Here is a 27,477-nt window from a genome sequence, read left to right on the forward strand (position 1 = left end):
TTGTCTCTTCAGATATTGTCATTTTCTCAACTCGTCTCAATAACATCGTCTACAGTTATTAAGTACACCACCTTCTACACTTTTAAATGAATCTAAACTATCACGTTAATATTATAAAGAGGAAGTGTTTGTAAAGAACCTAAATTTGTAAGTAGAAGGTGATCTTTGGAACTACTCAAGCTATTTCCAAGCATCTTTCACCAGTAGAATCTTTAATATTCTTGAACAACATATTTAATTTGGTAATTGGGTAATTGATCCGATATTCTCACACGGGCAAAACCAAAAATGCCGCTAGTCAAAATTATATAAGTAATACCATGGTAATGACGTTGTCATCACCAGCTATGAGAAATCACTCTGATTAGTTTATGGTCTATATTGTTTATGGTACTTCCGACAGGAGCCAACTCAATGCCGCCCACCGTCAATTAGCGGCCGCCATTTTGCATCGCGATCGGAGCTATTTATAATATTTTACTATTTTAATTAAATGCTCCACCCTCGCAGGATAATCCTTCAATTATTACGATAATTGAAACGACAGTTAAATCTACATATGATATATATACGTGCATCAATCAATCATGCATTTTACTTGGATTTATCTTGATCTGATGGTCTTTTATTTTGACTGGCAGAGAATGAGTCATGGCATTGACTCCACCTATTATCAACTTTTTAAATTGTGCGACAAAATTTAAATAAATAAAAAATAAAAAAAAAATTAAACGCCAACATTTTGCAAATTATTTTGATAAAAGGAACTAAGCATACAACACATTTTGTTCTCGGGTTTTCTTCTAATAATAAGAAACGAGTAGACTTTGAGAGAAACGTTAACGTATAATTGTCAACACATTAAAATGTATTTAAAAATAGCAAATGAAGAATGTTAATGGCATTATGAGGATATTTATCGGGTCAAAACCTGGAATTACAAAACTTTGGAACTATTTTGCGACAATTTTCCTGTGAAATGTTCAACAGTGGAAGCCCACCACCGGGCAATACATATTCTGTAAAAATTGCAATTTTGCGAATATCATACTTCGAATCGATCGAATTTTAAGATTCAATTTGTCTATGATATGTCTGATATATCTCAGTGGAAATTTTCATATGACACGAAAAGTAGGTACGTAAACTGTCTGTCCCTAGATCTTTGAAACAACGCAACGGACTTTGATGCCAACTTTTTAAACAAATAGTGTGATTTAGAAGAGATTGTTTAAGCTGGGACGGGCCTATAGTTTATCTATAAATACGTGAAGTATGTGATAATATTAAACTACATAAAGAAATCTATATTGCCGACAATACCATTAATTTATCATTTACGCCACATGTGTGGGCGACAATAAAATCCAAGTTTACACGATGGGCGTTCATTATGGAAAAATGCGAAGACCGTTACGCATAAAATTTGAATTTATATATCTCTAGACAACCGTTATACTTAGACAATGGTTGACCCTGTGCGTGTTCGTGTGTTTGTACTAAATATGCGGGCTCGGGAAAACTATCGCAATCCACTGACGGTGCGGAACACAAGCTTGTGATTATAAGGTTTTATTTTACACGTTTTACATAATACGACGACAGCGCAGTGGTAAAGTGCTTGCCTCTGAACCGAGAGGTCCCGGGTTCGATCCCCGGTCGGGTCATGATGGAAAATGATCTTTTCTGATTGGCCCGGATCTTGGATGTTTATCTATATTATGTATTTGTTGTAAAATATAGTATCGTTGAATTAGTATTCCATAACACAAGTCTCGAACTTACTTTGGGGCTAGCTCAATCTTTGTGATTTGTCCTAATATATTTATTTATTTAACAGTCACTGATATACGCCTCAGCTGCAAACACTGCCTGTCTCAATAATAAAATAAATAATAATTCAATAAATAATATCACTATTGACTCTGTCGGATAGTTTTGTTTACTTCTAAAGATTGCGAAAAAAGTTTTGCGATTTATTTTTGACACATTTATCAAAGCGAAGGTTGCTTGTCACATGAGTAAGAAAGTAGATGTAAATACTAAAAAAAATGTGATTGAGTGAACTAACAAGTTAGTTAAAGTTATTAATCTTTACACAGCTTTATCTCTACACTTACTGATTCCCGGGTATTTGAGTGATCCCTTTGCAAACAAACAGTATTTTCGCGGGTGCACATTAGCGTTAAGTAATGTTTGAGTAATGCGTGTGAGCAGGCGCCGCGTTGGGGTGGAATTATGGATTATACTCGTAATTGTGTATTCGTTACGACGCGTGCAGCGAATTCCCCATATACAATTCTGTTTCATTGTATAAAATAAAAATGTACAATATAAAAAAAATGTTTGTTGGTAACTAAAATTGATAATAATGATATATATATATATATATATATATATATATATATATATATATATATATATATATATATATATATATATATATATATATATATATATATATATATATATATATATATATATATATATATGTATATATATATATATATATATATATATATGGATAGATAAGGAAGAGACATGCATTAAATGTGCAAAAGAACATGCGAATGAATCAAAAGTGGAGTGGGTAATCATTTTAACAAATGCATTAAAAACCCTTTCTTATCCAGACAACAAGAACAAAAGAAAATAATTCAATAGGACAGGACTATCAAAAATGGTCTGACAAGAGGAAGAAGAAGAAGTAGCAAAGCGGACCTTGGGCTCCACTGCTGCTGAGGAAGAAACCGGGAAATCGCTCAGATGAGTGAGAGAGACAGGACCACCTATGAATAGGCGTGAGAGTTATATACTGCCAAATATGTGCAAATTTTATTTTTCGCACATTTCATAGACCATCCGACTGAACCGTAGACCTCCCATTGATTGGGCATTCTCCCTGGACAATCAGCAGTGCACAATTCGACACGTGCCGCCATAACATACGAGCAACCATTCTAGTGTTAATAACCACAGATAAATTATTGTAGTCTGGCGACACACTGGGTAGCGACACACGAAACGTCTGGAATATCGAATCGAATATCGATTTAAAGTGATCGCGACGGATAAATATTGTAATTTACTCATAATAAAATCATTTACATTTGAATGCGGCGAATGCATCGCGAACATATTTTCCGAGATAAGTATCTGAATAAATTTCGTGGGCATTTAATAAAAATTCTACTATGCGTGTGGTACGTTTGCGTAGAAAATTATATGATTCCATTCAAAGAGAGAGAGGGAGTGAAGGAAAAGGAATCTTCCTTTTTTTAAAATAATAATCTAAAATAATATCAAAGTAAATTTTTTTTTGGCAGGTACACAATAAATTTTTAGCCATATACATTAACAAGTTTATTTGTTAGACAAATAAAAAAAACTCTGACTTTCAATATTCATTTCGCCACAACTTTTCAATGGCTGAACCGGTTTTGATCAAACATATCTAAGGACCACCGCATAAAAGGTAACTATCAAATAAAAGAAACCGCATCCTAATCGGTTCACCCGTTGATGAGCCACGGTGCCACGTACACAGACAGACAGACACACTTAGCGGTCAAACTTGTAACACCCCTCTTTTTGCGAAGGGGGTTAAAAACCATAATAAATTATGTACCTAAGGAATTAAACTATCTATTGGCTATAGACATAGACAGACAGACGCGAAACGGGGATGTCTTTTTATATGTAAAGATGTTTATAACACGTGCGGGGCAACTAATGGAACACGTGAGTTATTTATAACGAAATACATTAAAAATACATCGTTAAAGATAACCGTTAAGACACTGTTTCATTCCACACCCATTACCGAGATATAACCTCTAAGAGGATGATTGAACAATAATGCATTTTTGTATGCACCAGCAATAAATACGAGTGCATTAAACATTAAATGCGCGATGCACGACTGCAGATAATGTCATAATGGACGCGTCACGTACTTAGACGAGTGCGGAATAAAATATTTCAGGTTTGGACATGGGAAATTGCAAAAAATAAAAACTAGTATTATTGAATTGGCAAGTCTTTTTTTGCTAATACGCTTTTATCCATACTAATATTATAAATGCGTAAGTCTGTTTGTCTGTTACACTGAACCGATTATGATGAAATTTGGTACGCATGTAGTTAGAAGTCTATTTTTTTTAAGAATCATAACTATAATGGGGGTAACAATTTTTATGAAAATCATGTTTGTTCCGCGTTCGCAGAAAATGTCACGCGGGCGAAGCCGCTGGCAAAGCATATATCCTATGTCACTCTCCATCCTTCGTGACTTTTACGATGTGCGCGAGAGGGATAGCAGCAGTCACATTATTTTTTAGCTTGGAAACAAGTAGAGATTGAATTGTGTGAGAGAAAATAAAAATAAAATGTTAGCTTTAGGATTAAGCTCGTCTCCTCGCTCTCGTCTCCCCTAAGATCTTTCTTAGCAGGAGTGGTGTGAGTATAAATCCAGTTCGACGTGGCCAAGGGCAGCTATTTTTAGCGCGTCCCGTGTTCCCGACGAAGCCCGAAGGCCGGTTGTCCCGGGCGTTCGAAGGACGACAGGACGAACGCTAGGGCTGCCACACATTATAAACCAAATAGACACATGATTCTAAAATAGATTGAAATGAAAAAGGAAGCGAAAGTCTACGTCCAACAGTAAAGCAATGTTTGTCCACTCACAACCATCAAATTGTACTATTTTACTAGAGAAACTGTTAAGTGACGGTTAAATTCTTGTTGTGAAAGTTTGTGAGGAATGTGATGTGTGTATGTTTGTTACTTTTTCACACAAAATCTACTTGACAGATTGTTATGAAATTTGGTACACGGGTATATAACCTAGAATAACACAAGCCCCGCAGGTAATAAAACAAAAAAAAACACATTTAATGAAGACGTAGCTATAATTATGCATTATCCTAAGTACTCGTAGGTAAAGGTGAGGTGTTAAAGTCTAGATTTAGAATGGAGCTAACGCTGATGTGGTGACCCTAACTTCCGAGACTGCGCCCGCGCCGCCCGAATTATAATGCGTTTCCACGAATGCTTCAAAGAGACCGCTGTGAACCAGGTACCATCCTGCGCGGGGTTCCAAAAACACATCACGATTAGTAAACTTTGAATTAGTCTTTCGACAGGATGACAGGAGGTATAAATTATACCTTTTTGTGGCGTTTGGGCTTCATTCCGGTACAGTCAACTGCATGACAAGTTTCCCTTTAAATGAAGCGGTAATAGCGGCCAATATTCAGTGTAATCTTGAAGGGAAGACAGGAGAGCGAGAAAGAGATCAACTGAAAGGAGAGGCATGCGTCTTGTGTTGTATCAAGACCTGAAATTAAAACCGAGAACCGAAAGATGTGGCGAATACTTGACTAAGAAAACCGTGTAACCCAACTCGAGACCTTTCATCGACTACCATTCTAGCGAGTGTTGTCGAGATGATGATCGATTTAAAATACTTTCACTATTTAAACCTATGTTCAAAAGTAAATAAAAGAATCTGAAAGGATTAATATATAAAGATATTATTAAATAAACAGTAAAGAAGATATTTACGCCAGAGAATTTGCAAGCAATAAAAACAACACTTCTATATTCCGCAAAAGTTTATGTGTAACACCATCCATCACATGTACAGTCAATTTGATTGAATAATTATGATTATTATAACATACTACATGATCAGCATATCATCGGCTGAACATTAATAACCGCAATATTGCAAGTTAAACAATAACTATGACGTAAAGAGGAAAACAAAGAGTGACAGAGTGGAACACGCCTATTGGGTCAATGTCACGCTTATTATGGATAGCCAATAGGTTAATAATAAAGTAATAATAGCCTATACTGGTGATAATACTTCACGACAAGTTGTTAACATTATGAGTGGATAATTCAAGGCTATTGCTGGTTGAGACATCTGTGAAGTGTAGAATATTGATTTAGAAAAGTTTAAAACGGTCGACGTGTAAGTCGCGATGTCTCGATTGCTTTGACACCAGAGTTAGCAAATAACACACTCGATAAGAGATTATTTATTATTATTAACGGACGTGTCGCCAGCTGCGAACAAAATATAATCCAAACGCATTTTCAAGCACGGCCGATACCCGTTGCATAATTCCGCCATACTGCTAGGATACTGCAAACTTATTACTGACTACTGCTGCGACAGCGACCCTAATATTTGTCTTCGACTCTAGATAACGTCAGTTATTGCAGTCGTGAACACAGGCACCGTAGATCCTACAACGTAATGTCGAACTTTAAAAAAAGTCGCATTATGATGCTGGCATGAAACATGACATTTTACCTTCAAATTACCTCACAATATATCGGCTTCCTTTCACACATCTCGGTTCCTTTTTTAATTGCAGGAAAGTGAAATATATAAAAAACGCATTAAAAAAAAGCAGTACCAAGTTACGTCACGCAACACATCGTCATGACGTAACCATCATAAAGTGTAATGTTTTTGCAAATTATGCCCACTGCGCGGCGGAAAACACCGAATTACAGTTCCGTTTCTGATGATGAGAAACCTTCTAATGTCGCTCTTGATGACAGATTTTCTAATGCCAGTGTTTTATGGATCCGGTCACGGGGGTCATGATAAAATTATACTCTTTAACTTCCGACCAAAATAGTAAATTAAACTCCAAAACTTGATGATCCCACGTAACCCATTGGAATCTTAGGCCAGGTTAAGGAGTTCATACCTATGACTGATTCATGTTTCGTTTCTCAATTGCCATCAACACGCGAAATAGTTGAAATAAGAGCATTCTAATTTGACTGTGAACACTATACTGAATCATCACTGATAAGGATTACACGGAAAGGAGGAAGACACTACCTAGTTGTACAAAAACAATCAAGTCTTTTCTTAATTGTACCGTCAAGTCCAATTGTTTTATTATGAGAATTGAGCCAAAGCAAGTCTGGCGCCGCCTTCGGCTTTATAAGTATGTCTATATTGAGGCGGCACAGAGACGCGCCGATTGGATCCACAAACTTCAATATGAAATCTTACTGATATTTCTGCGTCAATTTACCAACCATTTATAAGTTATATTTAGTTTTAAATTTATAACATAAATATGTTGACGATATCTATCTAAACGATGTGGGCAGAGGATTCTGTAATATGTGTACAAGTCTGCAGAGTTTGCAGACTTGCTCCAAGTTAGTACTTGGTTAGAACACCATTTGTTGGAACAAATGATGACAATGACAATTTGCTAGCAGTTGTCTACTAGCAAATCACACAAGAGTCACAAGAGATACCTAACTCTCCCAAAGTTACTGACAGAAACCCCTGACTGCAAATTTCAATACCGCACAAAAAATTAAAACATTAAGCTGACGCTGCCGCGAAAATACAATTCTAACATAGAATAAACGTGGCCGAAGCACGGCAAAAAAGGGCGAATAGAATTTGCTATTCCCGGCGTACTTACGCCTACTTTATTGGCGCGTATAAGTCGTCGGGACGGGTTCTGCTCGCGGGTTGGGCCGCAATAAAAAGTGCCAGTAACCACCCTGGTTACTGGTTACCGAACGATCGGGGTCGCTGCCCTCTGGCGGCCTTCGTTTCCCCCCATACCTCAGTCCCCGCGCGGCAAGGACGTCGCCCGCTTGCATAACCATACGCACGCAACGCTGATACCGTTTCGATCCAAGATGCGCCTGACTATGCACTCTCCACGGAATGAAAATAAAAGCCTATCGTGAGCATAATGTGGATTTGTATTCGTGCGGACGCACCGACGCTTGATAACTTTTCACTTATGAATTGAACATGATCAATTAATTTATTTAGAGCTTCTTTCATCAGTTGGGATATATGTTTGGTAACGTAACGAGAAACTGAGTTCTACTGGGTTGGGTTAGAGGAGTAGAATTGGTGGGAACAACCCTCAAACATCTGTTTCTGGTGTCTGAACTTCTGCTGGTTGTATAAAATTCCACGTCGATTAACAGCAATGCAACAAACTAAGCTGTAAACATGTTTTACGGTTTTGCTATGAGGAATTTTCATTTTACATAGATAGGCCATTACCGACATACTATACTACTAGATTTAAATTGTTATTGCTAGGAGATAAAACTCCTGGGGAATCAATAATAAAACAATATAAAGTTGAGAATGTCGAGGAAAATCAATCTCTCTTCATGTCTCAACTATGTCTCAATTTGGAAGAGGTTTTGGAAATTTGGAATTACCATTATTTTTATAAGGGAAAGCTTCTACAAATCAACTTAGGCTAAGTTTATACTCAAGATCAAATTTTAATTAAGTAGCAAAGATATAGATAGCCATACAAAAGATAAAACATAGTCAGCACATATAAATTATTTTGACTATATGTCAAATAAATCTACGTGGACTAAGAGGAGAGCACCAAAAATATCGTTTTTTTTGCAATAACATTGCTAGACTGTTGAACTAAGATGAAATTGTCTTAAATAAAGCCACTGGCAACAGCTAGTCTATTACCTATGTCCATTTATTTACAAGACAGAGTAATTGCGACAGCGGGAGGCAGCTTTCCGCGATATACCTTATTAGCGAGAATATTCTCGGCTGCCCGTTCCGGGGTACCGGATTCCACATGGGAGCCGATCAATATTCAGCAAAGTCTTTCTGTAGATAGAGACTAATTGCTTTGGCCAAATGCGGCTCGCAATTGTCGTAAACGAAGGTGCAATATTTTATAGTTGATTGAGCACTTTTTTAATTTCACACGGCGCTGGGTCAATCATTTTTATGAACAAAAAGTTCAATTGCAATATGAATAACGAGATAAGCTGGTGTTGTGTTATTTTCTTTTAATAGGCTTGTTTTATGTAGGATTATATGTGATTACTTTATAATAAAAGAAAATATTTGTGTGAAAATTCAGAGATGCTTTAATGACAGGACGGAATAGGCGGGAACACAGAGCGGTAACAATGTTGCCCTAATATGATATGAGTATTGCAAGTTATAAATATAAAATTGGTTGCGTTCACTATTTAACATTTTATTTATCTGTGGGTCTATGTTTTGAACTAAATTATCACATAGGTTTGCTGATAAAAGGATCGCCAATCATCATAATACAATTTGCAAATCTTCCTGGAAAGTAATGATAAAGTGGGTTTGTGGCTTTTCTTCTCCACTAGTGTTCTCCGTCATAAATTTGTTGTTGTCACTCGAAGTAATAAATATAAATTTAAAATGCAATAATTTGATAGCGTCATCTAAAGTGAGAACTTTCCTTCATCTACTTCCTCTCTCTTTTAATATTATTGCATTAAGTCACACATTCAATTCATTCAAATCAACAAAAAATATTTTTTTGCATTATTGTGTAGGCTCAATAGGCGAGAAATAAGTGTTTTTTTATTTTTTATTTTAATAGGTGCACGTACTCCAATTATTGTGGAGCGCAAATTATTTATTGCAGGTCAGTGTAGTGTTTAATACGGTAGTTCATTATATAAGGCAGTATCGATAAATGTCAATTTGAATTGATGGTTTTGCGCCGAATGCAACATTAAACCCAGCTTGAATACAATCGACATACATAGCTTAGTTGACTCATACATAAAATGTATTTTCGAAAAATGTTTCCTAGTCTAGTCTCATTCGTAAAATGTCTCGACACGAATTTTGTTTTACATTCATGTAGCGAAATTTTGCGAGATACATTTTACAGGACTATGAAACATAGTGCGAGAGAGAATTTTTATTTAGCCGTTTAATTTTGTGTGATATGAAAGTATATCTACCTCTACAAATATATAAAAAAAAACTTATTATGAAGTGTGAAGTGTAATTATAATGCTCCTTGGATACAGAATACTGGAATTATCAAGTATGGACTGTGTTTGAACACCTGCCTTAACCAGGTCAGGTAAAACACAATCGTTTTACACAATATTCTATTTGGAAATGAATTAATATAGCTACGTAAAATACCACGTCTTATATACTATTGTTATAAAACGTAAAATATATTACGGTTTTATATGGAGTATACTAACACGCCATACTTATTCTAGTACCTAGGTCGTAATATGCTAAATCTAGTTTAATAGTGTAGCACGCAGTGGCAGCCACACCTATATACAAGTAGTTTATTATAAAAATTCTAAATCATCATAAGCGATTAGGTTCATATTGTCCATATACCAAAATGTCCACCCACACGGTGCAAAATGTTCACGTCTCAGAATGACATTCTTTTTTGTCAGATCATGTAACTAAACTTTGCAATGAAAAATGTATTCTGTAAAGAAAATAAATTCTTCCCGGTGACAAGACGATTGATAGATGTCCCAGTTCACGCTACACAACAGCTTTACTCCGTGGTAATATTACTAATATTATAAATGCGAAAGTTTATGAGGATGTATGTGTGTATGTTTGTTACTCTTTCACGCAAAATCAACTGGACGGATTGTTATGAAATTGGGTACACGTATAGATTATAACCTGGAAAAACACATAGGGTACTTTTTATACCTAAATTTCCACGGGAGCGAAGCCTCGGGACGCAGTTAGTTAACAATAAATTTGAGTACCTCGATGTGCCTTTGAATGTAGTATCAAGTAAATCTAACCATTATTCACAAATGCAGCAAGGATTGAAGTCTGCAAGTCTTACTTACTTTTGACAACCTCGGTGGCGCAGTGGTAAGGTTCTTGCCACTGAACCGAGAGGTCCCGGGTTCGATCCCCGGTCGGGTCATGATGGAAAATGGTCTTTTTCTGATTGGCCCGGGTCTTGGATGTTGATTTATATATGTATTTATTATAAAATATAGTATCGTTGAGTTAGTATCCCATAACACAAGTCTCGAACTTACTTTGGGACTAGCTCAATCTGTGTGATTTGTCCCAATATATTTATTTATTTATTTACTTGTCAATTGTAATGATAATATTTCGCTGCGGCTGATCATTCGCAGAAATTGTTGCACCAATAGGGCAGCTCTTACCTGGAACAAAGGACGATAACGTTAGTTTGTGTGGCCATAAAAAATATTACTTTAAATTTACTCTAAATATTTTAATAAAATAAAATACAAATAATAATCAGCGAACCTTACACGCGTTGTGCAATATCTTTATCTTATGTTTAATAAAATAGCGCACTACTGTTGACCACTACCGATCCATTTCATTAAACCAGACATAAGTTGCAAGAAAGCGAGAGGGACAATGTGTAACACACATAAAGTAAAGATTCTAACGACAAAGCGAGACAGATCGTTTGGGTTCAGATTGTACAATTCCCATAATGAACCGCGGATGCAAAACGTCCAAACCCAAAAGTATAGCACTAGATTTTACGTCTTTACTTAAATTACTTTCGATTTAATAGACAAAATAAAAATAAATAATAAAATAATTATTTGAAAAACCTGTTGGGTCTCGATGTGCGACGAATGTATGCAGACTTATAACATTCCATACTAGCCGTAATAAAATACATACATATTTAAAATACCTCCAACAGAGACGGAGACATGGTATGTAGCAAATAATACGGTCATTTGACAATAATTTACAATAACTACCATTTTTATTGAACTAGAATCGATAAAGTACCCGTCCGTATACACGATAATGAATATTTTATGTTATTATTGCAAGTAATGAGGTTGTAAATGTCAAATATTTATTCTGCAACATAATCATGTAGTGTTTAGTGATTCAATGAATAGTTTATATGTTAAGTCTGATGGTGTATTAATAATAGAAATATATTATAAATAGTAACATATTTCCAACTATCTAATGCATTTACATTCATTAATATGAAAAATTGATCAATATCATATATTCCTAAAATATATTGCAGTTTGTAATTTTAGCGCATCAAATGCGTATATGCAAAAGTGTATTTATTTTTTTTAATATTCACAATACATAAATAAACAAAAGTTGTCGACCTTTCTAGTAAATAAATATTTGAGCATCAGTCATCAACACAACCTCGATAAATCGAAGGACAATGTCTATGCGATGTCGCAAAATGGACCAGAAGTAAACGTTTAGAATGCTCTATTCCATATGTATGTATTTCTAGAGGACAACATTTGAATAGCGTTTGCTAATCATAAAATAAGTCGCCGCGCCAGTTTAGTGGCCCAACACGACGTGGCACAAGCGGGCTGGAAACAAAGGGCTGCCATAACCCTTCCATTTATATTCTAAATATCAGCTGCGTATTTCGCAAACGTATAGTGTTTCAGAGCTCGTATTGCGATGGATTGTGTGAATTTATCGCACTTTGCGAAGACAAATGACCTACTCTCAGGCGTGAATGTGTAGTAAATCAAGCGCTGAATTGTGCCGAAGAAACTGTACTACAGCTGCTTTATAACAAGGATAATATGTGCAGTAAGGTGTATACCATCTTCTACTTATACTAACAACCCATACTAACAAGTTTATTTGTTAAACAAATAAAAAAAACCGACTTTCAATATTCATTTCGCTACAACTTTCGAACGGCCGAACCTATTTTGATCAAACATATCTAAGAACCACCGCATAAAAATTAGCTACCAAATAAAAAAAACCACATCCAAATCGGTTCACCCGTTGATGAGCTACGGTGCCAGGTACACAGACACACTTAACGGTCACACTTATAATACCCCTCTTTTTGCGTCGGGGGTTAAAAATAATGTTTATAATACGTTTGGATGAGTTTAAATATTAGGAAAAGGAGTAGTAGATTACTTGAAACGATCATGAAAAGCTAAAAACGGACAATGGGCGGGAAACAATCATATATGATACAAACTACCTATCTGTTTGCTTACTACAAATCAGAGTTGAAGAATAATTCGTCAAATATACAACTTTTTCATTTATCAAAAAAATATCTAAGCATAAATATTGAATGGTGCACGTAATATGAACTGACTTTGCCCCTACAGGGTCGAACCTTATCGCCTGTCGTTATCAGACGCGGAACCGGGTGCAGCTTGCAATGCATGTCAGCTGATAACGTCACCTGTAATTTATCGCATTCAATTTATAAAACCTACCTGTGTGAGTGACGGTAGGTTTCCCCGACTGTTATATCAGTAGGCAAAGATTTATTTAACGGCGTGTCATAACCCAATTAATATTAGAAATGTGAAAGAAAGTTTGTTACCTCTTCACGAATTATCAATTGAACCGATTGTTATGAACTTGTGGTACACGGGTAGAAAATAAACTGGAATAACACATAGGGTACTGTTTATCCTGATATTCCCACGGGAGCGAAGCCCCGGGGCGCGGCTAGTATTTTATGTAGCTTAATAAAAATTATTATTTCATCATTTGCAACCCTCTGTGACCCACTGCTGGTCATAGGCCTCCTTTTTTTTTCTTTAGTAAGATCCTAAACCGCGTCATCATTCTCCGAGTCTTGTTATCCTGTTCTTATGTTTCACGAACACATCACGTGGGATACAGGGTAATAAATGATAAATGTAATGCAATCTAATAAAAATCGCTATCGTTATACTTTTAGGCTTAATGTGGATTAGATCATGTGGACATGTTTATAGTAAACATGTCCACAATAGCGATATAAGCTCCAAAAATAGGCTGAAATTCAAGTGTATCCGGCCGAAGGACCATGACATTAAAAATAATGTCTACAGCAGCGGCTTAAAGCAAAGAATATCAATAACTCGCGTTTAATAGGTATATCGATCAATGGAAATACCGCTAGAAAAGCAATAACACAGATGCCCACTATATGAACACTCAATGAACCATAAACGCCTTAAATAGAAGCAAAATACATACATTCCGGTATTGAATTAGTTTTTCAGCCTTACCTTATACAGGCAGACCACACATGAGCCATGATGCATAGACGACAACCACAGACAAGATTTATTATATTCACTAGGTTCGTGTACTGCAAGTGCTTACACCGCTTACAAGAGGATTTATTTTGTTTATGGTTGAAGTACACGGGACGTTACACCCTCTGCTGTGTTTTGGTGTAGAGTATTGGCAAGTGCAAGTTTACAATTTAAGAGAAATTAGGACTAAGAAAAGCTATGTAGATGCGAGATGCAAAAGGGTGACTATATAAAAATTTGCTAGTTGTGTTTGTGTTACTTCTTGGCCAAATGTGTCGTCTTTAAATAGATTTTAAAAGTCGATAAGTCCTGACTGACTGGCATGACAAGTTCACAACGCTTTCCTAAATGAGCGATTCTCCTGTCATTATTTATTCAAACCACGTCCAGGCCCACATAAAATAAATATGATTCCTTGGTTTAGCATTCTAAGGCTTTTTAAATACTATTTTAGTTTTGATCGATCATTGAAAGTTGACCCTCTTTATTATAATATAACAAACCCACATAACATACACGTATAACAGAACTAATCATTCTACAAACAATATTTCTAACTTTTGACAGTCCCACAATTAAACTATTGAGGTCGGCTACTGGTTAAAGAGATAGTCGATACATAATGTAGTTTAAAAACTTAATTATAACTTGCGAAATAACATGTACAGCAATTATGTTAAAATTGAAATGATAAATGTAGTAGCTGCCTGTCGGTGATTTAATAAATATTTCAATTGACATAAAGGTAAAAAGACTGACCTTAGCAACAGATAAAAATCGGTTATTGTCATTTCTGCCAAATACTGGTAAAAACACTGTTGCAATTTTACGTACTTCAACTCTTCTAATCCCAACTTCACCATGTCACTATTTCGAATTATAGTAATTAATAGGTGATCTAGTAATATAGATCAACGTGACTACTAGAATTCTATAAACCGAAAAAAAAATGTTGGTGACATTTGATTTAGACTCGAGTTCGCACGAGACTTGAGGACTCCTTTAATAATCTTTTCTTTTTCTTCCTTTCTCTCCAATTCTTTAGTGGAAAAAAGAGACAGAATAAGTATAATAATAAACAAGGCGATACTATTGCAGAAAAAGGCGATATTATATGTATTCTATGTATTGACTTTTATTCAATCAAGCACCTTATCGATTTAGTATTTCTGTTTCTCCCCAAGGTTGACTGGTAGAGAATGCTTTCAGCGTTAAGTACGCCCATTGTACCAATTTTGGTAAATAACGTTTGAATAAATAAATAAATAAAGAGCCTGATATTCCCTTACCGTTAGCCACAACAATAATGGCGGCATATTTTCATTGACAAAGGTGCGTCTATCTGTAAAACTTATTCGCAGAAACAACAAGTAAATCGGCAAGGAAGAGCCTAACCACTTTATCTAAAACGTTATGCGACCTTATAGATAACCATGTCATAAAAAGACTATAACTAGGCTTAACCGTCCTAGGTTCATAATGTCGAATTCTCAAAATGTATATTTTTATATTTACATAATTAAATCCATGTAATAACAATGACGAAACGTGTTTTAGAATATTTGATTTTGTTGTTAATTTCTGAATGAAAATGTTAGTTTTATATTAGTTATAAAAATTGTAAACTATATACGATTCGCAATCTCGGTTACGTTTTAAGACAATCACACAGATTCTGATACCTTTTTTTATCTAGCCTGTTGATGTATTCCACTGCTGGGCAAAGGACTCCCCTTCCTTTTTCCACAAATCGCTCTTCAAATTCTAACACCTAAATACTTCAAATATATATTTTGAACGGCAATTGAACATTTTGGAACCGTTAGACGTTTTGATCACTAGACTTTATAAACCCAGCGTTTAGCAACAATTCCCGTATGTTATCACCGTTCCTGATGGTGTCGTAAAATGGTCCACGGTCAATCCAGTCAGTACAGTCAGCACGTGAAGCTATCCTGCATGGACCTCTACAGAGTAGAGTACGGTAATAACAAATAATTTGCAGTGTTGATTTGTAGTTTAGTGTACTCTCACCACAACCGTTACTTTGATGAATGTCATAAAGTCGTTTTGACGGCAGAAGATTACTGTAGTAATAGCGATCTCAAATGTTGCCATTCGCAATATTGTGTAATAATTCTGCAGTGTGAAGTGAAGATCGTCGCAACTTCCCATATGGATTCTCCTCATTGAAACAAAGCGATGCGACGCGGAAATGTTAAATGTATGGTTTTTATTACAGTGTCCTGTGTAGACTACACAAGACACCGCCATATACGCCCATCTATACTATTATTATAAAGAGGTAAGCGTTTGTGAGTTTGTATGTTTGAACCGATTTCAAAAATCTTTCATCATTAGAAAGGTACATTATCCAAGATTACTATAGACTATATTTTATCTCAAATTTCCCACGGGAGCAAAGCCCCGGGCAACATCTAGTACATTTTAAATTTTCGCGTCGCAATGGCATCGCGCCACTTTGTCTCAATGTAGTTGGGATATTCCCAAATAGATTTGCGAGCATTTAACTTTAACAAATTAGTAATCCACATTTTAAAACTTGTTATATTTTCATACCAGTACCGGCTAAATATATGAAACTATAATCACAACATTCTATCATGTGTACATGCAAATAAATCAATTTATTTTCATTAAAGAAAAACTTTTTCATAAGGCCTTGTGAGAGACATTGTCGACATTATTACAAGGGTGTTGTAGGGGTCAAAGCCATGTGTGTCTATATGTATGTATTGCACCAAACATTAAACCTAATATGAACGATCATTAACGTCTGATAGACAAAGTTAACGAGCTTGATTTCGTAACTATCATTAAATGACACGCAGTAATTTATCAGTCATGACACTACATTGTGTAACACGACTTTACTGTCCCGTGAGAATCAATAAACTAATGTAACAAATCCTAATGCATTTTATTTATACTAGCTTTTGCCCGCGGAACTGAAGAAGATTAAAAAGTATGTTATTCTACTTTTTAATCTTCTTCAATTCTTTCTTTTTCTTCAAAGTAAGAGTTAAAAGGCTTAGCTTGCGTGTAATATCCTGGACCTCTTGTTTGCTTTCCATCAGGATAAATTGAGATCAAACGCTGAGTGCGTTTGATCTCGATTTATTAATTTTAAAAAAATCTAATCTCATGTTTTGGCATAGTCATCATACAAAACTATACTTGACCAATATGAACACGCGTACAGCAGCAAATCGGGTCAAGTATACCGGAAGCGGCCGAGCGGCGCGTGCGCATACAACTTGTATGGAAACAATGGCACAACTTGCGCGTAATTATTATGGCGTATTGCTTAAATCATTATGATGTTTAATGTATTGAATGTTTTATTACACTTGAAGATCTGCTTGTTTTCAATAAATTCAATCTCAAAGATGGATTTTTATTTGTGTTTTTAACGAATTCTAAAACTATTACATCTTTTATAAAATAAATAAATTGAGTGAATTTGGCCTCAATCTAGCCCGATAAGGGAGCAAAGAAAGGTTTATTTCGATGTTTGCTGCGTAGACGCATGCGTTAAAACTCCATACAAAAAAATATTTTTATATTGAATCAGGGGAATCACGTACTTGTAATCAAGGTATGTCGAGCCTCAATTATACTGCAGCTTTCTATATGTACAATATTGTTAATTACTAATGAGACTCTCCAGGAAATAAGTAGAGGCGTTAACTTTAACCTTTATCGTGTTAATGGCGTCTTATAGAAAATTGACACGAAGTTAGAAGTAATTTGAAAAATTGTTATTACTTCATTCATCGATTTCCGCCAGTTTTCACCTTTCTATTTTCTATATTACATGCAGTGACGTGTCGCCGAGATATTCTCAGAGGGCCTACCACGAAACATACGAACACGTGGCGAGTTACTTATGTATACATGCTGCCTTTTTAGGGTTCCGTAGCCAAATGGCAAAAACGGAACCCTTATAGATTCGTGTCTGTCTGTCTGTCCGTCCGTATGTCACAGCCACTTTTTTCCGGAACTACACGAACTGTTGAAACTTGGTAAGTAGATGTATTCTGTGAACCGCATTAAGATTTTACACAAAAATAGAAAAAAAAACAATAAACTTTGGGAGTCTCCATACTTAGAACTGAAACTGGCATTTTGGGACGACCACTGCTGAGAAGAAATGGCAAAAGAAACTAATTTTAACAGAGTTCTGTGGCCCATAGTCATTATTCGCTTTTGATATAAATCGCCGAAGTAAAACAGTACGTAGCTAGTACATTCATTGGATTGATTGAAAATGGAAAATACTAGTAAGAAATAAGATTCTTAAAAACTAGCTTTTCACGGTAATACTACACTAATAGTCGTCTCTGGCGTTTTACGTGCTATGATTAATAGTACCGCATAACTATATTACGTTGTCCAACACGATCGCGGTAGCTTAGTGAAAACTCCCTTCCCTAGGCCTTATGACCCTATTTCTTAAGGACTAATATCCCATGCAACTCCGCTAATTGGCAGCTGGGAAAGCGAACTTAATTATACTAGTTAACAAAATGTTAAGACATCACATTCGATTACACTTGATATTTTCTAAATCGATTATGGCATATAAAATTTATAGCAACATAACAAGTCGTGCTGAAGATAGTTCAACTTTCTGATCAATTTTAGGTTTGATATTTGGGCTTGTACTATCGATACTTGCTTTACCACATTTCAATACGCACTAATTTTAATTCAGTGTCTTAGACAAAACAATCAAAAACATTCTTAATCGATCATCAAGATACATACACAACAGAAGTGGATGTGACTACTGATATAAAATAGATCGTCAATTTTTAAAATTAAATATTCGCATATAAATTATGATACCGAAAAGTTTGAGAACGATCAGGACGACGATCAGGACGATCAGGTCCATGCTCACAGAAGAGAGACTCGAGACGGCTGACTCAAAGTCATTACTAATGGTCCATTAAAGTCCACAAACAATCATAACTATGCCACTAAAACGTGTCTATGCATAGAGCGAAATGAAGACACGTTTAATTATGATTCTACTCAACAGATTTACAACAGTCGTAAACACAGTTCTACTTTCGCACTGTGCCATCACACTGTAGCAAGGAAAATAAACCGAGCCTCGGCAGAAATGGCATTAAGATTGATCGTGAGCTGTAGCACGGCAAATTGCACATTTTATAGGTTGCCCCCGCTCCACCCGGCGCCCGCGGCCGGTTCAAAGGGCTACACTCTGCCCCCTAGACTAGGACACCAAACTGAGACCAAGGAAACCACCTTCTTGACAACCAAACCATAAAGCTCAGAATCCCGTATCAAGAAATGGTATTGTCAAATGGACCACAAAAGTGGCCGCGCGCCAGGAAAGCGCTAAAGAGCAAAGGTCCGGTGCACCAAAAGGGAATAAACATAACTTTGATTTCGAAAGCAAAATGGACGCAATAGGTGAAATCGCCGACTAGGAAGCGGGCAAATCGAACTATACTAATTTGATTTGCCTTTTGTAGAAATCTTAGAAAGCCATGGTAACCGTTTGTGGGCTAACCCTAAACAAGCGCGGAGGTAATAGATTTTGCATAATTTGAGCTCACATGGTATAGTCTGCTACACAATTTGATGACGTTCCATTCGGTCATAACGTATTTTGCATGAACAGTACAAAAAAATGAAAATTAGTACAGTTGAAGTTGAAGAGAAACAGAGCTCCCAAGTAATATATAAATCTGTGAAGTTTCACATCAATATTTAACAAGGTAATTTTTACTTTTGACCAATATCTTACAGGGATCGGTGGTTCCATTGTTTGAAACGTAAGTAAGATGTTCTTAATCATTTGCTACGTATGTCTTCTAGACCTAGACCTGGATCTTCAACATGTTTGAAGAGCCGCCGCGTCGCCAGCTTCATCTGGAGAAACAAGATCGGGTGGGCGTCACAGACCACTTTCCAACTGTATGTTTACTTTATTATAATTGCGCATGTCTTTTGAAACCCTCGTTATTACTATAAATTTTGAGAAACGCTCTTGTTACTTTAATAGTTCTAGAAATTAACTTGATTGTTACATTTTAATTTCCATTCTTTAATGTGGTTGTTATCTGAAGAATGAAAATTAAACTGTTGCCCAACAAAAAATAACTCTTGAATTGGTTTAATTAAAGCATCCTAAAGGCCAATCTCTACCGGCGATCTCCATAAAACTGCATGTAATCAGATATTCTTATCATCTCCAAATGTCGTCGTGAGAGTGGCGCCGAAAACTTGTTAATCCATTGACCCAAAATCACGCAGCTTTAAGCCGGCATTCTCAAGTATAATTACATCACTTAATTAAACGTCAAACGTTAAAGAGGGCTTGCCCTGGAAACCTTGAATACGCACACTAGCATTATTAACCAATATATTATGGCTGAATTTGTCTGGCATTCTTGTGATTGTCGGGATTTATTTGCAAATGTAAATATTTGACGAAATAAAGCTTAAAAAATCATAATAAAATATGGTTATAAAATTAGTGAGTTAGATATGAATTTCAAAAAAATTACTCGTAATAATAATGTTATGTAGAGGCAATGCAAAAAAAAGGATTATAAATCTAACAAAACAAAGAGAGATAGATAGAAATATTTCCCATGATTTACTGTAATTAAAACCGAAGCATCGCACGATCAGCCGGGATCGCATCACGATACGCCCGTAACAGGCAGAAAAACATCTAGTACAATACAATCTGAGGCATAAATCATATCGCATTCTCTGTTAGTGGGAAGGCAGGCGCTGGTATTGCAACAATAGATTATGAATATAACAATCTAAACGTGACATAGGTTTTTCTGAGCTAAATCGACCTGAGATGACCTACACCCACTCAGACATAAGAAGGATAAAATACATACAGAATAAAATAAATTAGACGTAATGACTATGAATGAGGATCACACATACCAGGTAACATTTAATGCCACGATCAGCATTCACCCATATCAAAGAGAAACGCCAACTGACTCACGGTTTCTAGCAAAAACACATCAAAAATGCCGCTGAAAGAGACAATTAGCCGTTCCAAGAGTTGACTGCGTTAGTTGGCAAAGAAAAAAGTCGTGTGGATGTCGGACAGTAGGTCTGACCCGGTCAGCGCACGGAACCCATGCCGCATCCAGTGCCCCTTGCGTGTGAAGCTATGTCACCTATGCGACGCAGATATTTTGGATCCAAATACACATGTAAAAAAAAAGAAAATTTATTGTTATGCAAAATTTAATTTAAGGAGTTCTATTCTTTTTCACACATAAGTTCATGTAGGTTAACAACTACCCAGAAATGCTTTTGTCGTGGCCATCAAATATTATGAATATTCGACAACTTGACAGTTTTTGCGAGCGTAAAACTTCATGAAACACGCTTCCTACCATTCAATCAATATCGACAGCTGCGTTCGCTACCTGAGCGATCACAACCTGGATATTGAAGAAACGCATTGCGAGACCCGGACAAAAGGCTTCAAGTCATTGTTCTCATTCACCATTGACTGAGAAGCAAGGTCACTAACTGGAATCAGCCATTGTCCTTTCCTATAGACATGTATCTGTCAAACAGACGCACCCTAGGTGCCACGCCATTGACAAAGCGGCTCCAACAAACGATTGTCTCGAACGATTACAAGACATATTTTGTATCAACCTTGCAATCGGACGTTTCCTCGTTGTGGAGCGTCAATGCTCACCAAAACATTAGGCTAAACGTGCGGAACAAATGGCTTTAAGGAGCTGTAATTATCTCGTGTAATTTGTTTTACGTCATTACACGCTGGAAGTCAGAACAAAAAATATGATAACTCATTTTTATCCGTTTGTAATCTGTTTCTTTTTCTATTATCATTATTATAATTTGATAGGTAATGCCACTCTATTTAATGTAGATAGCAAGTGAACGTAAGGTCACCTTTGACAGTTCATTTATTAGCATATCGAGCAAATCGGGTCCCACTGCAGCTATTGTCTGCATAATGCGATTATGTTCCACTAATTGTCACTGATCACTATCGTCACTATTTGCCGTTTCGCCGCCTCATTGTCTATCTGACGTATTGCGTAGCTTTGACTTTGACATTTGTAATTAGCTTAATTTTTTTGTTTTAACTTTTGAAGCATGTCATACTTCAAAAGTTAAAACAATAAAACTGTTTCACATTTATAAAGAGCGGTTTCATTTTCCAAGCGGTTAAGTAGTAAGTAGGTTGTACAAATGTCAACACCAAGCATACGCGCCGATCCATCATGCCCATAGATTAGTGGTCCTTGACCTGTCTGTTAATGTGGTCCAATTAACCGGGCCGCCTGCGCACTGTCATAATATCGCACTCTCGCTTTGCGTGGGTGAACAGCTTAAACACCACAATCTCTACATTAAATATAAATTAATTTTCTCAGATCACAAGTGCTAATTACGTGGCAAAACGATCATCCTATCAAGCTATAATGGTGGCCGGCCCAACGCCGTTTTCTGGGCTATTATTAAGTCAACCCACAGCCTGCATCGAACTGACGTCTAGGCAGTTAAATGTGTAAAATTATGAGCATTATAAAATGCTTTAGAGGTGTTACTTCCCGGAAACGGTACTTCTCAGGGTCCACGGTACATAGGCTGTTTGTTGATCACTTGTTAACATTCGAGTGGCCTCGGGGACCGCTGGCATTACCGCGGGTCAGTGAAACCACAAAACTGGAACAAGTAACGCATAATCATATGTGACATTTAGATATCCGCTTATACAAAAAGACTGAATTTCACCAATAGGTCAAATTCAGTCTTATCTGTAGCTGCCAGTTGAGTGTTGCTGATATGTAAATCAAAATCAAATATACCGACAGACCCTGAAAAAACTTCTCCAGGTGAAGATTAGGAAATAAAGGTAACACATAAAGCCATAGGAAGTCTTGCCGCTGATAAAACTAATCTCCCCAACATCCGTTGTCAACCACGCGACAACACTACCGAATGTAAACAAAACACGCATCAAGGACTTCCTTTCTTTCCGCTTCGTCGAAATTCAATTCCCTGAACCAAACAAACCCACGCTGAGAATAGGTTACTTCAAACGCCCAAAATATCCATTATTTTTTGACAGAGTCCATGCAACTCTGATGGTGCGTATCGCAATATTTACGTTCGTTCATCGCGCGTAGGTTCCTTCGGTCAGTGTCTCGTTGCACAACGTGCAGTCACAAAACAATGAATGTACAAATACATTGTCCATGCTAGAATGTATCGCATAACACACAATTTTAACAACAAGGCAAAATTGAAACACGTCGCGGTCCCATATAGCCTATCATGATTCAAATTTGATATATTAAGATCGAAAAACAGTTTGGAATAGAAAAGTATAGTATGAGTGAAGAAACCTAATCTTCAGTGGCTCCACGACAGAACCCGTTCTCTGTGAGTGGCTGCTATAGAATAATAATTTCGTAATTTTTACTTTTTTATGAGCTTTTTGACTGAAACAAGATTATGAATCCGCATAACCCAAAAGTCGATTGTCTTGGATATGCTCCAAGAGAATAGACTTTACAGTGTTATGTGCACTGGTTAATCCAAATATTTCAAATAGAACAGACATGGCGGACAGATACGGTTATCTATAACCATGTAATCTTTACCTCTGTTCTCTAATTACTTTGCTCACGGGCTGTTTACAGTGGTAATTAAGCTGTCCGTTGTCGCCGCCCACTGTGAAGACATTTCAATTAGTCGCGGCTAATCCAGCATTTGTTGCACAATCGTTATCACTGAGATAAGATGCGCAGGAGTGTGCCGGTTGCGAAACATAACCGAAGACGAATCGGGTTTGATTTGGTAAGAAAAGATTCGATGATAGATATGGACTGGGCAACTGAACTATAGGAACTAATACCAAAACAGAGTGGATTTCAACCATTAATTGTAAAGCGACAACACTTTGAAAAACCGTATCAATAAAGAGAGACACTATCAAGACACTATCACTACCAATTTTGTAAGTAGTGCAAACGATTTTTGTAAATAGTGCTTTCCCATTAATCTAGGCTCAGCTATTTCACCTATTCCAATTTAGCTTTATTTGTACTGTGGCAGCGAGTGTCTTACGTTTTTATAAACGTTAGTCTATTTGCAGCTCGAGCTAGGAGTCTTTAGTCGTCAATCAATCACTATGAGACAGGTCTACTATAAGTACCAAATATGGGACAGCTTATCGAATAGAGATTATTTTATCTTCAAAGCGTGACAGGTATATCAATTCAGATATTTACAACTTCTTAGGTGAACATGCTCCAAGAGATCGTGATCTGGCTAACGAAGCTGTGAGAAACTCATCAAAGTTGGATTCCAAGTCCTTATAGGCGTATTTGTGTAGTGCGTTTGCGCAACGCTCATTGGGAGCTACAGTTTTCTAAGGGCAAAATGTAGTCCTTGACAGACTGATACGAAAGTTTAAAACATGGTATCCTTCAAAGATTTCCTGCAATTATTAGTGATTGATCGACATCCTCGGAATGAAAGGCTTTTATGTATTACGGAAACTGTTTTCCAACAGGTTGCACGTTTCTTTGCGTATCGGAATTAATATGTTTCTGTCAATCACTCAACTCTCGCTACCTTTCATTCCATCAATATTAATTTATGTAATTAATTAATAATATTGGGTTCTGTGCACGAAGTTTGTTTTCTGCGCACGAAGCTGAAGTTATAATTCAAGGAAGGAATGCAGACTTAAAATATCAAACTTCGCCATATAAGCTGATCGTTCGTTCGTTGCATTAGTGACATGTAGAGTCATCATATCTGTCATGATGGGAAAGATGATCGGGAGGCATAAAAGTGTAAGAATTTATTTATTTATTGTTTTATATATACAAGATGTCTTGGCTGGAACATTAGAAAGTGGGGGGTCACTCAAAACAGTGGAAATATCATTCAATGATGAAAAGACGTAAAAGATATCCTCTCTGTATTAAGGTTATTTTAATAAGTGTTGCGGATTCGTTGAGCGCTCTAGATGCACGGATACAATGCGCTTGCGCAGATTGCGCCAGAGCACCACGACACGCCAATATTTCGCAACCTGTCGCGAAACTCTTGCGCTGCGCGATTTACAGACCGCGGAAAAACACGGTGTGTATTTAACAAGACTCAAAGGCAACTATCGCCGCGGGCGGTGGCACATGATAAACTTATCTGCTTTAACAGCAACGCAGTTTCATGCTGCGTAGAATTATAACTGTTCTTGAGCGTGTGACACACCTGTTGATATACAAGTCCAATTAAAGATGGACATTTGTAATTTCAACAATCATTGTAATTTGTGACACGAGCAATCTAATGCTGGACAAGATCTCGAGAATATCTACATGCCAATTAATGTTGTAATCGAAAAGACCACACGATCGAATGACGAAAGAATCAAAACTGCAGTATCCTCGCATCCCACTCTCACGACGTTGGCGTGCCTATCAAATTAATATGATATTGTGTTACAATTACGGCAATGTACACAGATCTATCTCGCTTCGCAATAGCCGTATCGGCGAGCGCATCGCTATTATTTAGGTCGCCCCAAATTGCTTCTCTTATCGTGTTTTTGCAAATCGCTTGTGGGCCGACATGCATAAGTTACGTAGGATGTAATATGCTAAATCTTCTTTTCGTGAATCTCAGTTGTCAATTTTTTTAGGCTTTCCAAGAAAGTTGCTTAACACGATTATGGTGGTTAACCCGTAATAAATGATTGCTTTTGTTTGCCATTGTCAACAAATGTGTCAAGAGTCAGGCGGTCACCATTCGATCAATGTTAGTGATGCTTCTCTCGAATTCTATAACACATGCAAGCTAGCATAATAAGAATCGTAGATGGGTTTACTTCCAGTATTTTCTCAGTTTCTTCCCAAAAAGTCAGTCACAATCGCAAACCCAACTTGTAAATGGGTTTAATTAAGGCAAAAGTTCCGCACCATTCTACAATAATGAATCATTTGAAGGACATCCGGGAATAAGAAGAATCCGATTGTCTACAACAAAGGCGACGATCGGGTCTCGATTGACAACCTGACCGTCTCGTGAGAACACGGCAAATATGCAACAAAGAACTATTGTCGGTCTGTACGTTTTACTTGAGAAAAGCGTACAGTCAACAGCACAACAGGCTGGCACAAATTCACTGTGAACCCGGCACAATTACATAACTTACAATATCTTAACAATCAGTTGACTTTAGACTGTTTAATCGACAGGACAGGTCAACAGCATCTACATTGCTACAATGTAGCAGCCATTACAGCGGTATAGGCATCAGGGTATTTTACCTTCGGCTCCTCTGTGCGAATTGGAAAATAGTAGGAGAAAACCCTGGTTTTGGGTACTATATAGCTGAGGAAGGAACCAAAGAATCGCTTAGATGAGAGATAATTTTATCAGCTGCCTGTACATTGTGTGTCGATGGGTACGGGCGAATAGACGTCCCGTTAAATACCTCGGAAAAGAATACCCGGCCAAGATGAAGCGTCGGCTTTGTGTCTAGTGAATGCCAGACAGTTTAAAAATACACATCCTTAGTCCACGTCGTCGCACACCAAAGAGTATGCAAATCAGTTGGCATTATGAGTCAGCGGGAAAAAGTTCGCAACTTATCACTTCGAGCGCTACACGCGTGTTTTTTCTACCGTGAAGGTGGAACTATCGACCCATTAGTATAATGTGTTAGAAGTTTAAGTTATGTTTCGGCTTCCGTTACTTTTAAAGGGTTTGTTATCTGTTATAATAATAGAAACGTCATTTGTGACACAGATACAATGAATGGGCGAGGTAGTAAATTCAAATTTTTTTTTTCAACTAAAATTTTGGAAGAGTTATAGTTTTTTTGAAGTGAAAACTTCTTTAGCAGCGTTGTGCACTGTGGGATGGGTAAAACATGTTAAACTTGCATCAGGACACGTGACCTGATCGAAAATTCGTAATACGTGAAAAATCCATATCCATCCATACTAATATTATAAAGAGAAAAGATTTGTATTTTTGTTTGTAATGGATAAAGCATGGATAAAATACTTAGCTATGGAATAAATTCAATAACTACTGTGCCAATTCTGATTAAATTTGGCACAGAGATAGAAGAAACCTTCAGGAGTAACATTGCTGTTATTGTGCTTTTACCCGAGGTTGATATTCAAGTTTTAACTTCTGCCGGCACTCCCGAAGTGCAACCCGTTTTTTTTCAGTTATTCTTCTAGATAGAGTTGCAATTCGGCAAGAGACTATTTCCTGCCGGTGCCTCAACTATGAGATTAATTGAAAAAATAAAATTAAAAATTTAAGAAACTCCCGAAAATATTAATATTATTAAATGAGCTACTTACTTTAAATTTTTGTAGAAAGGTGTAAACAATATAAACAAATTGTTCTTATCGATTAAAGTCTGATATAGATATAATGGGCGCTGTATGTATCAATATATCAGTATAAAACTCTTGACTGACTGACTGACAGGCAACGTACACCCGAAACTGCTGGGCGGGAAGCTGAAATTTGGCATGTAGATGA

General features: G+C 36.7%; 1 protein-coding gene and 1 long non-coding RNA gene across 2 annotated transcripts in view; both read right to left on the minus strand.

Moving 5' to 3' along the window:
• LOC128683997 (uncharacterized) overlaps nt 1-11,024 on the minus strand; it is a 57,954-nt gene extending 46,930 nt beyond the window's left edge. Inside the window, exon 1 of the long non-coding RNA XR_008406342.2 lies at nt 10,926-11,024. This is a non-coding gene — a long non-coding RNA (uncharacterized LOC128683997). The remainder of the gene's footprint in view (nt 1-10,925) is intronic.
• Nucleotides 1-27,477, minus strand: part of Drak (Death-associated protein kinase related) — a 156,779-nt gene that overhangs the window by 71,380 nt on the left and 57,922 nt on the right. The window lies entirely within an intron of this gene.

This window comes from Plodia interpunctella, chromosome 3, assembly GCF_027563975.2.
Source record: "Plodia interpunctella isolate USDA-ARS_2022_Savannah chromosome 3, ilPloInte3.2, whole genome shotgun sequence".
Classification (NCBI taxonomy): Eukaryota; Metazoa; Arthropoda; class Insecta; order Lepidoptera; family Pyralidae; genus Plodia; species Plodia interpunctella.